A 12,399-nucleotide genomic window follows, 5' to 3' on the forward strand; every position below is an offset into this window, starting at 1 on the left:
GAAGAAAGAGGAAGGACTGTGCCAGTCAGTTATATATATACTCCTTGTTATGGACATTGGATTGGCTATGTGTTGTCATAGTTATTTGGGGCATCATGGGGTTTGAAGTTTATTTTGTTCCGATCTTGTTTGAACTTTGAACCTGCTGTTGTAAATAAAGTGAAGAAAGGACTGCCTCGCCTCCGGTCCTGATATAGAATCAACATTCAAGGGACGGGTTTCTCGTATAATGTGCAAGTGTGTTTTTCCTCTCTCCTCAGGTTCTGATTGGCCAGGGCTGTGCCGCTTGACGCGAGAGACATAGAGGGGAGGTGTGTAGTTAAAGCTGTGGAATGTAATAGATGTATTTCCATATTTCTTTTTAAAAAATAGAGGTATATCCAAAAAACATTTGCGAAGAGGGTGGTGACTGACTATCTGTTTGTTTCTACTGTTCTGGAATATTTGTGGAAAGTATATTTTCAAAAGGCATGAACAATTTAGTAAGTCATGCAAGGAAAAGCAGCGTCTTTAAGTACCCATGCGTATTGACAGTTGGGAGGCTTTCAGAGTCAAAACATCTCAAAATCAATTTACGGCACACTGCATCTCAAACTTGACATTGAAAGCAATTGTAGTGAAGCAGCATTAAACGAATTATTAATTTGTTTTTATTATTCGTCTATCATCAAATCCGTCTCTATTAAAGAATGTCACAATACGTATGATAACGCATCAGAACCTTGATAAGTAAACTTACAAGGAGACACATCTAGGCCAATGAACCTTTTAACCACGTTTGGGGACTTCCCAGGGCGAGATATCCTTTGGCATCACAATCAATAGGTCAATAACTCAATCAATATGCACAATAACTAATCAATCGAGCCCATCAATAACGTTAATATAGATCAATACAACGAACGCACCATGACCTTTCAGCCATGAATAACCACACCAAGCTAGTTATGAGTTAGGATATTTATTCCCTATTAGTTACAATGTAATATCATGTTTATTCATCCTAACAATAGCAAGCACATCAAAACCACTATAAATTGGCAACTCGAGCAAAACTTAATCAAAGCATAGATCATGAACATTAGAACACAGCACAACGTTAACATGAGTCAAATTTAGCAGAGTATCAACAGCACATTATTCAAGCAAGAATTCAGTCATTTGTCTATTTGCTACCAATATTAGTGAACTCCTTAACTAACCCCGAATTAGCATCAGCATGTTGGGCTTCATGCAAAAATAATTGTCAACATTAATTTGGAAAACATCTAACTATGGTCTCCGTCAAAAGAGCAGTTGGTACCTAGGAAGAAAAGGCAAACAGACAATTACAATTTCATCATATAGTTACTCATTCTAATGAGTCAGCAAACAGCATCAGTCTTCGTCCTCAGGACATCAGTCGATTCGCCATCACCCAGGATAGAGTAGGCAAGTCTCAGTAGAGCATAGCAAGAAAAGTTTTTCCCTCAGAAGGAGGAGAAGTTCATATCAGACAAGGGGGTAAGATGAGGGTGGTTTAAAGTATCAGACAGCCAAAGGCAAAGTCTTTCAGAATGGCAAAGAATGGCTTCAAGAGTGGCAAGGTAATGGCTTGGTAATGGCGAGGAAGAATGGGTGATTTCTCTTCGGGTCACGCTTTTATATCAAAACTGTCGAACAAGTCTCTAATTTCCCATTGGGCAATATTTGGTGCATCGTTATCTCTGTTCAATAATCTGTCACACACCTTACTAGAATTTTCACCTAAGACAGTTCTCATGCAGTTGATTGGCTCTTGTGATTAACGTCTTCAATGGGGGGGGGGGGAAGTCAGGTAAGAAAAGTTACACTTGTTGCTCCAGTCAGTAGTTCCATTGTCTTCTCTTAGTCCAGACGACCTTGCACTTGTTACGAATTACATTGTCACATTCGGCAAGAATGTCTCCTTGAGCAAGTCGGGTCCCATGAGAAAGAATTTACTACGGCTACACACACATCTCTAGCTTCTGGAAAAGTAAAGCTTTGTGTCCTTCAGGAAAGCAGCACATTGCACATTAGAAAAATGCAAATAATATGAAACCAGGCAGCTAGGCCCAGACCCTTGCAAACTAAGGCCTAGTGATTAGTTTGGCAAAACCCTAATACATAACTCTTAATACTAATACAAAGTCATACATTAATACATCGTTAATTAATCATTTGTCAGTTTCATTAATCACCGTATACATTGGTGGCAACTCCCCGTGGGCACATTTCAAACACGTACATTAATTCTACATTAACACATCTTCTATGCAGTTTCACTACACATTATATTGCAAGCTTTTCATGTTAATAATAATTCTAAAAGTCCCACTCCAACAGGTATGTACATAACTTCTGAAAAAAACCAAATGTAATAAAAAAGTTAACTTTTCAAAGATTTACCTTTGAAAGTTTGTAAGACACGGTTTTCGCTGCCCTGCTACACTACAAGAAAACATTTTTAATTTCAAAACTGACCTTTGTCTACTGTTGTGAATGTAGTTTGTGAATTGCAACATGGCTGCCTTTGTTAGCTAAGCGCATCTATTGATCCTCTCACTCCTCAAACCCCTCCATCACCCTACTTAAGATGCTCTTGTATATAAATAAATCTCGCACAGACTATCGGGAACTATAGAGAAAGCAGTTTGGATAAACATTTTCCGGGCTTATTTATAACAATAACGGTAACGTTAAATTTCATGTCTTTTCCGAATGCGAGTAAGCAATAAAAATTCATTATAAATATTAATTGTCTTGCACTATGTTTATCAGGAACTCAGTACTTGGGGTACTTTATGATGGCGTGTTGTGGGTATCGTCAGTGAGGTTAATCCTTACCTGTTACTCCTTTTGGAGAAACAGAACATGATGATGGGAATGGGATGAGCTTATGATTATGCTCTTCGATCCTGAGGTGTCTAACAACCACCTTATGGTTTCCTATCTGATTTCACTGATGATCTTCAATTATGGGTAAAGAGCAGATAAACAAAAATATTCCAGAAAATGCTAATTAGAAATTTTTTAGAAATTGTCTAAACCAGGGGTTTAAGATATTTCATAAATAAGGAGTACTGCATAATGCCACTGGAGCCTCACCAAAAGTGACTCTTTTGTGGTTAGGGGTTCCTAAATATGCTCGTAGTGTCTCCTTGCACCACATTAGCATCATCTTTTTTACGCTAATATGGCCCCAACTTGCGCCACTTTCTAACCCTTTGCTCTACATTATGCCTCCGCCAGTATAGGAAAGTTCCATCTTTCTTGGCATGTTACCCCCAATTTCTGCCTGTTTGTCAGTGTGTTTTGCCTGTCTCACTGGGATCCTACTAGCCAGGACCCCAGTGCTCATAGTTTGTGGCCTAATGTGTGTGTTGTCAGTATGCTTAACTGTGTCACTGATGTTCTGCTAACCAGAACTCCTCTGATTATGTTCTCTGTACTTACCAAATTAGTCACTATAGTTTAGTGACTTCGTATTCCAATTGGCACAGTGGACTCCCCTTATAAGTCCCTAGTATATGGTACCTAGGTACCCAGGGCATTGGGGTTCCAGGAGATTCTTATGGGCTGCAGCATTCCTTTTGCCACCAATAAGGAGCTCAGACAAACCTTTCTTCAGGACTGCCACTGCAGCCTGAGTGCAATAGTGCCCACACTATTTTACAGCCATTTCACTACACTTAAGTAACTTATAAGTAACCTATATATCTAACCTTCATTTACTGAAGGCTAGGTGCAAGGTTACTAAGTGTGAGGACACCCTTGCACTAGCAAAGGTGCCCCCACACTATCCAGGGCCAATCCTCCGGACTTTGTGAGTGCGGGGATACCATTTCACGCGTGCACTACATATATGTCAATACATATATATAGTTTCACAATGTTAACTCCGAATATGGCCATGTGAGGTGTCTAAGATCATGGAATGGTCCCCCCATTTGAAACCTGGTATTGGGGGGCCCAATCCCATGCATCCTGGGGGCTCCACCATGGACCACCAGTGCTGCCAAACCAGCTTTCTGAGGTTTCCACTGCAGCCCCAGCTGCTGCCACCTCACAGACAGGTTTCTGCCATCCTGGGGACTGAGCAGCTCAATCCCAGGAAGGCAGAAGAATGCATTTCCTTTGGGAGGAGTGTGTTACACCCTCTTCCTTTGGAAGTAGGTGTTTCAGGTTTGGGAGGCGTAGCCCCCCCAGAGCCTCTAGAAATGCTTGGAAGGGCACATATGGTGCCCTCCTTGCATAAGCCAGTCAACACCATTTCAGGGATCCCCAGTGCCTGCTCTGGCGCGAAACTGGGCAAAGTAAAGGGGAGTGACCACTCTCCTGTCCATCACCACACCACAGGTGGTGCCCAGAGCTTCTCCAGTGTGTCAATGGTGTTAGCCACCTTGGATTCCAAGGTGTGGGGACACTCTGGAGGCCTCTGAGTGGCCAGTGCCATCAGGTGACGTCGGAGACCCCTCCTGATAGGTGAATACCTGGTCAGGTAGCCAATCCCCCTCTCAGGGCTAGTTAGGGTTTCTCCTGTGGGTTTCTCTTCAGATTCTGCTTGCAAGTTTCCATCAGGAATCCTCGGAAACTACTACTTCATCCTCTGACCTCGGATCGACTGCAGCCTGCTCCAGGAACCACTGAAACTGCAACAAAGTAACCAGAAGAGCTACTTCGACTCAGCAACTTTAGCTCCAGCCAACAACTGCAACAGTTTCCAAATTGTGCACGCTCTGGGGACTCCCTGTCTTCACCCTGCACCAGAAGATCCGAAGAAATCTCCAGTGGAGTGACTGAGTCACTTCCCTGCGCCAGCAGGCATGTTCTAAGACAACAACTGGTTCTCTTGGACTCCTCTCCTGGCAACGAGCATGCTCCTTGAAGCACAGGTAGTGAACCCCTTCAACACAGACTGTCCTAAGGTCCAGCTCTCCAAATCTGGAGGAGGTAAAAGCTTGCCTTCCCAGTTTGTGACAGTACCCCTGTTAACCACGTCATCTTCACCTACTGAGGCCTCTGTGCACTATTTGCAAGAACCCTTCATGCACAGCCTGGCCCAGGTCCCCAGCACTCTATCCTGTGACGCTCAATTCTGAGTTGTTCTCCGGCGGCATGGGACCTTCTTTTGTAGTGCTGCAGCAACCGCAATTTGCACGTTCTTTGTCCCGGTGTCCTGGGACCTACGTGGGTGCTGCCTGGTCCTCCGTGTGTTCCCTCCAGTGTTGTGAGCCCCCTTTGCCTCCTCAGTCCGAATTGAGGCCACCAGGTCACTCCTGGGTCCAGGCAGCGCCATTTTGACGCAATCCGTGACATTGCTTGAACCAAGGTTTGTTGGACGAACCCAGCACTGCAACTCACCTGTTTCCAACATCTCCACATGGGACATCCTTTGCATCATGCAGGAACCCACAACCATCTTCTCTTGTGCTCTTCTGCAGACTTCTTCCAACTGGAGAATCCTCTTTTGCACCATCTTCTAGGTTGGCAAGGGCTCCTGTCCTTCCTGGAATCTTCTGCGACTTCTGGACTTGGTCTCCTCTCTTTACATGTCTTCAGGTCCAGGATCCACCATTTGTTGCTTGCAGTCTTGCTTGGTTCTTGCAATAACTCCAATCGTGACTTGTAGTGTGTCATTAGGAAACTGGCAGTACTTTACTCCCACTTTCCTGGGCGCTCTGGTGGGGTATTTTACTCACCTTTGTGGTTTTCTTACTCTCCCAGCGATTCTCTACACTTGTCTAGGGGGGTATTTGTGATTCGCATTCCACTTTCTCAGTATATGGTTTGTGTTGCCCCTAGACCTATTTCTTCCTATTGCATTCTATAGCATTTCCCTTTTTTTGCACTATCTTATGACTATTTACATACCTGATTTTGGTGTCTAGTGTATATATTGTATATAATACCTATAGAAGGAGTATTGCCTCTAAGATGTTTTAGGCCTTGTGTCACTAAAATAAAGTACCCTTATTTTTGGTAACACTGAGTATTGTTTTTTATTGTGTATACGTACTGTGTAACTATAGTGGTATTGCAGGAGCTTTGCATGTCTCCTAGTTCAGCCTAAGATGCTCTGCTACAGCTACCTCTATCAGCCTAAGCTGCTAGAACACTACTACATTTCACTAATAAGGGATATCTGGAGCTAGTATGAGGTGTAAGTACCCCAGGGACCCACTACAAACCAGGCCAGCCTCCTACATTGGTGATGCAGCGATGGGATAAGTACTTGCAATTGATTTACCACTTTGTTACTGGTGCTTTTCACAAGAAATGCTTGCACCGCTACTTAGAGCTATACATCATTGTACCTAGAAGTTATCTCTAACTTTCTAAAAAGTTCTTTAAAACTTTCTAAAAGTTTTTCAAAGTTTCTGACGTTTTTATTTTTGTCTAAAAGGTTAGGCCTACTAGTCAACTAACTTTGTTACTCTTTTTCCTAAACTCTTTCTTTCAACATGTCTGGTATAGAAGCTACCCTTAGAGGTGCGAAGACAACATATGAGAATCTAAACTTTAAAGGTTTGAGAGGTCTCTGCACTGAAAGGAGTTTAGGGATTGGGAAGAACCACAGTAAGGAATTGTAAGAAAGTACCATCTTGCCTGGCATGTTACTCCCATGTTTTACTTGTATGTATGTTGTTTTTGCCTGTGTCACTGGGATCGTGTTAGCCAGGTCCCCAGTGCTCATAAAGTGTGCCCTGTATGTGTTCCCTGTGTGGAGCCTAACTGTATCACTGAGGCTCTGCTAACCAGGACCTCAGTGTTTATGCTCTCTCTGCTTTTAAAATTGTCACTGCAGGCTAGTATCTAATTTGACCAATTCCGATTGGCACACTGGGACACCCTTATAATTCCCTAGTATATGGTACCTAGGTACCCAGGGTATTGGAGTTCCAGGAGATACCTATGGGCTGCAGCATTTCTTTTGCCACCCATAGGGAGCTCAGACAATTCTTACACAGGACTGCCACTGCAGCCTGAGTGAAATAACGTCAACGTTATTTCACAGCCATTTTACAGTGCACTTAAGTAACTTATAAGTCACCTATATGTCTAACCCTCACTCAGTGAAGGTTAGGTGCAAAGTTACTAAGTGTGAGAGCACCCTGGCACTAGCCAAGGTGCCCCCACATTGTTCAGGGCAATTTCCCCGGACATTGTGAGTGCGGGGACACCATTACACGCGTGAACTACATATAGGTCAATACCTATATGTAGCCTCACAATGGTAACTCCGAACATGACAGTGTAACATGTCTAGGATCATGGAATTGTCACACCAATACCATTCTGGTATTGGGGGGACAATTCCATGCATCCCCGGGGATCCAGTATAGAGCCCGGGTACTGCCAAACTAGCTCTCTGGGGTTTTCTCTGCAGCTACTGCTGCTGCCAACCCTCAGACAGGTTTCTGCCCCCCTGGGGCCTGGGCAGCCCAGTCCCAGGAAGGCAGAACAAAGGATTTCCTCTGAGAGAGGGTGTTCACCCTCTCCCTTTGGAAATAGGTGTTAAGGGCCTGAGAGGAGTAGCCTCTGCTGGCCTCTGGAAATGATTTGAAGGGCACAGATCATGCCCTCCTTGCATAAGCCAGTCTACACCGGTTCAGGGATCCACCCAGCCCTGCTCTGGCCCGAAACTGGACAAAGGAAAGGGGAATGACCACTCCCCTGACCAGCACCTCCCCAGGGGAGGTACCCAGAGCTCCTCCAGTGTGTCCCAGACCTCTGCCATCTTGAATGCAGAGGTGTGAGGGCACAATGGAGACCTCTGACTGGCTAGTGCCAGCAGGTGACATCAGAGACCCCTCCTAATAGGTGCTTACCTCTCTCTGTAGCCAATCCCCTTCTGAGGGCTATTTAGGGTCTCTCCTGTGGGTTTCTCATCAGATAACGAATGCAAGAGCTCACCAGAGTTCCTCTGCGCTTCTCTCTTCGACTTCTGCCAAGGATCGACCGATGACTGCTCCAGGATGCCTGAAAAATGGCAACAAGGTAGCAAGAAGACTACCAGCAACATTGTAGATACTTACTGCCGGCTTTCTTGACTGTTTCCTGGTGGTGCATGCTCTGAGGGCTGTCTGCCTTCACCCTGCACTGGAAACCAAGAAGAAATCTCCTGTGCGTCAATGGAATCTTCCCCCTGCCAATGCAGGCACCAAACTTCTGCACCACCGGTCCTCTGGGGCCCCCTCTCATCTTGACAAGCGTGGTCCCTGGAACACAGGAGCTGGATCCAAGTGTCTCTGACATTCCAGTGGCCCCTCTTTCCAAATTTGGTGGAGGTAAGTCCTTGCCTTCCCACACCAGACAGTAATCCTGTGTTTTGCGTGAACTGCAGCTGCTAGGGATCTGTGCACTTTTGCAAGACTTCCTTTGTGCACAGCACAGCCCAGGTCCCCAGCACTCCGTCCTGCATTGCCCAACTCGTTGATTTGGACTCCGACTTCATGGGACCCTCTTTTCTTGTGCTGATACAACCGCTGTGCTCAGATCTTATGAACGCCTGTTAAGGTGCTTCTGCAGCTGCTACCTGCTTCTGCGTGGACTCTCTGTGTTGCTGAGTGCCCCCTCTGTCTCCTCCTCCAAGGGGCGACCTCCTGGTCCTTCCAGGGCCCTGGCAGCACCCAAAATCCTCAACCGCGACTCTTGCAGGTAGCAATGCTTTTTTACAGTCTTCCTGCATTGAAACAACTCTGCATCCTCTAGCACGCCGTGGGACATCTTCTGACCAAAGGAGAAGTTCCTTGTACCTTCCGTTGTTGCAGAATCTTTGGCTTCTTCCACCCAGAGGCAGCCATTTTTGCACCTTCATCCGGGGTTTAGTGGCCCCCTGCCCTGCCTGGACACTTGCGTGACTCTTGGACTTGGTCCCCTTCCCTTGCAGGTCCTCAGGTCCAGGAATCTGTTTTCAGTGCTTTGCAGTCAGTTGTTGTCTTTGCAGAATCCCCTATCTCAACTTTACTGTCTTTCTGGGGTAGTAGGGTAAATTTACTCCTATTTTTTAGGGTCTTGGGGTGGGGTATCTAGGACACCCTTAGTGTTTTCTTACACTCCCAGCGACCCTCTACACACTACACTAGGCCTGGTGTCCATTCGTGGTTCGCATTTCAATTTTGGAGCACATGGTCTGTGTTGCCCCTAGGCCTATTGTCTCCTACTGCATTCTATTGTGTTCTACAGTGTTTGCACTACTTTTCTAACTGTTTACTTACCTGATTTTGGTGTGTGTGTATATTTTGTGTATATTACTTACCTCCTAAGGGAGTATATCCTCTGAGATACCTTTGGCATATTGGGGGTGATTCTAACCCTGGCGGTCGGTGATAAAGCGGCGGCCAACCCGCCAACAGGCCGGCGGTCCAAAAAATGGAATCTGACCCTGGCGGCAACCGCCAACACAGCCCACCACATTAACACTCCGACCGCCACCGCGGTACAGACAAACTGCGCGGCGGTCACCGCCAACAGGCAGGCGGCAGACAATGTACCGCCCACAGTATTACAACTCACCAATCCGCCACCTTTTCCGGGGCGGGAGCCCCGCCGATAAAAACACGGCGGAAACAGACTACGGACGGGAAAACGCTCACCAAAACACACTCCACGAGTACGGAGGACAGCATGGAACCCGAATTAAACATCCTACCTGCACTCGTCTACCTGCTCATCTACCACGAGTACGAACTCCGGCGCAGACGACAACGGTGAGTACTGCACCTACGACACATGGGAGGGGGAAGGAGGAAAGGTTACGTGCACACACATATGCGACCCCCACCCCCCCAAACTATGTACACACCAATGCAGAGCAACAATGCACAGTGACACCACCCAAACCCCCCTGAAAAATGCAAAGACATAATTAAATTGTGAACCAAAATTTTATATAAAAAATAGACTCTGAGATGTATCGGCAACTATGCAAAATATCCATAACAAAATAATACTATACACACTGCCATGGAGAACCGAGGCAATTAGTCCGCTACATCAAAGTCAAATGGAACAGTCCGTGGGCTACAGTGTAGCGACACAAGGGCAAAGCCCACACAGGAGACCTGAGTCCTTTGGAGAGAACACTCCAGGGGCATCTGATGAAAATACTACAGGCACCTCAGGGGGAAGGGAGGGGGGGGCACCACAGCCACATGAGTCCACGACGCAAGATCCACGAAGGGGCCACCATGCCCACTGTGCCATCCTGGGGAGTGCAAAGCCACAGTCTCTCAAGTCTCTACAGTGGGTGGGTTGCCCACTCTGCCATCCTGGGGAGTGCAAAGCCACAGTCTCTCAAGTCTCTACAGTGGGTGGGTTGCCCACTCTGCCATCCTGGGGAGTGCAAAGCCACAGTCTCTCAAGTCTCTACAGTGGGTGGGTTGCCCACTGTACCATCCTGGGGAGTGCAAAGCCACAGTCTCTCAAGTCTCTACAGTGGGTGGGTTGCCCACTGTACCATCCTGGGGAGTGCAAAGCCACAGTCTCTCAAGTCTCTACAGTGGGTGGGTTGCCCACTGTGCCATCCTGGGGAGTGCAAAGACACAGTCTCTCAAGTCTCTACAGTGGGTGGGTTGCCCACTGTGCCATCCTGGGGAGTGCAAAGCCACAGTCTCTCAAGTGGATAACAGTCTCCACTGGTCAAGGAGGAGGCATGGTGGGCACAGTGAACCATAAACAGTGCTTGAGATGAAGGGGCCCAGCGGAGCGGTGCTTGAGAAGAAGAGGCCCAGCGGAGCGGTGCTTGAGAAGAAGGGGCCCAGTGGAGCGGTGCTTGAGACGGCGGGGCCCAGCGGAGCGGTGCTTGACAGGAAGGGCCCAGCGGAGCGGTGCTTGAGAAGAAGGGGCCCAGCGGAGCGGTGCTTGAGACGGCAGGGCCCAGCGGAGCGGTGCTTGAGACGGCGGGCCCAGCGGAGCGGTGCTTGAGATGAAGGGGCCCAGCGGAGCGGTGCTTGAGAAGAAGGGGCCCAGCGGAGCGGTGCTTGAGACGGCGGGGCCCAGCGGAGCGGTGCTTGAGATGAAGGGGCCCAGCGGAGCGGTGCTTGAGACGGCGGGGCCCAGCGGAGCGGTGCTTGAGACGGCGGGGCCCAGCGGAGCGGTGCTTGAGATGAAGGGGCCCAGCGGAGCGGTGCTTGAGAAGAAGGGGCCCAGCGGAGCGGTGCTTTAGACGGCGGGGCCCAGCGGAGCGGTGCTTGACAGGAAGGGCCCAGGGGAGCGGTGCTTGACAGGAAGGGCCCAGCAGAGCGGTGCTTGAGACTGCGGGGCCCAGCGGAGCGTTGCTTGAGACGGCGGGGCCAAGCGGAGCGATGCTTGAGACGGCGGGGCCCAGCGGAGCGGTGCTTGAGATGAAGGGGCCCAGCGGAGTGGTGCTTGAGAAGAAGGGGCCCAGCGGAGCAGTGCTTGAGACGGCGGGGCCCAGCGGAGCGGTGCTTGAGACGGCGGGGCCCAGCGCAGCGGTGCTTGAGACGGCGGGGCCCAGCGGAGCGGTGCTTGACAGGAAGGGCCCAGCAGAGCGGTGCTTGAGACGGCGGGGCCCAGCGGAGCGGTGCTTGAGACGGCGGGGCCCAGCGGAGCGGTGCTTGAGACGGCGGGGCCCATTGGAGCGGTGCTTGAGATGAAGGGGCCCAGCGGAGCGGTGCTTGAGAAGAAGGGGCCCAGCGGAGCGGTGCTTGAGACGGCAGGGCCCAGCGGAGCGGTGCTTGAGACGGCGGGGCCCAGCGGAGCGGTGCTTGAGATGAAGGGGCCCAGCGGAGCGGTGCTTGAGAGAAGGGGCCCAGCGGAGCGGTGCTTGAGACGGCGGGGCTCAGCGGAGCGGTGCTTGAGATGAAGGGGCCCAGCGGAGCGGTGCTTGAGAAGAAGGGGCCCAGCGGAGCGGTGCTTGAGACGGCGGGGCCCAGCGGAGCGGTGCTTGAGATGAAGGGGCCCAGCGGAGCGGTGCTTGAGAAGAAAGGGCCCAGCGGAGCGGTGCTTGAGACGGCGGGGCCCAGCGGAGCGGTGCTTGAGATGAAGGGGCCCAGCGGAGCGGTGCTTGAGAAGAAGGGGCCCAGCGGAGCGGTGCTTGAGACGGCGGGGCCCAGCGGAGCGGTGCTTGACAGGAAGGGCCCAGCGGAGCGGTGCTCTTCTGCACGGCGGGCCCTGTTCAGCGGTGCCTATCTTCATGGCGGGCCCTGTTCAGCGGTGCTCTTCTGCACGGCGGGCCCTGTTCAGCGGTGCTCCTCTGCACGGCGGGCCCTGTTCAGCAGTGCCTATCTTCACGGCGGGCCCTGTTCAGCAGTGCCTATCTTCACGGCGGGCCCTGTTCAGCGGTGCTCTTCTGCACGGCGGGCCCTGTTCAGCGGTGCCTATCTTCACGGCGGGCCCTGTTCAGCGGTGCTCTTCTGCACGGCGGGCCCTGTT

General features: G+C 49.6%; 1 non-coding gene across 1 annotated transcript; it reads left to right on the forward strand.

Moving 5' to 3' along the window:
- Positions 1–2,824: 2,824 nt before the first annotated feature.
- On the forward strand, positions 2,825–2,958 carry LOC138262565 (U8 small nucleolar RNA). The gene has a single exon (XR_011199267.1). It is a non-coding gene; the product is annotated as a U8 small nucleolar RNA (small nucleolar RNA).
- Positions 2,959–12,399: the final 9,441 nt, after the last annotated feature.

The sequence above is a fragment of the Pleurodeles waltl genome, chromosome 10, assembly GCF_031143425.1.
Source record: "Pleurodeles waltl isolate 20211129_DDA chromosome 10, aPleWal1.hap1.20221129, whole genome shotgun sequence".
Taxonomy (NCBI): domain Eukaryota; kingdom Metazoa; phylum Chordata; class Amphibia; order Caudata; family Salamandridae; genus Pleurodeles; species Pleurodeles waltl.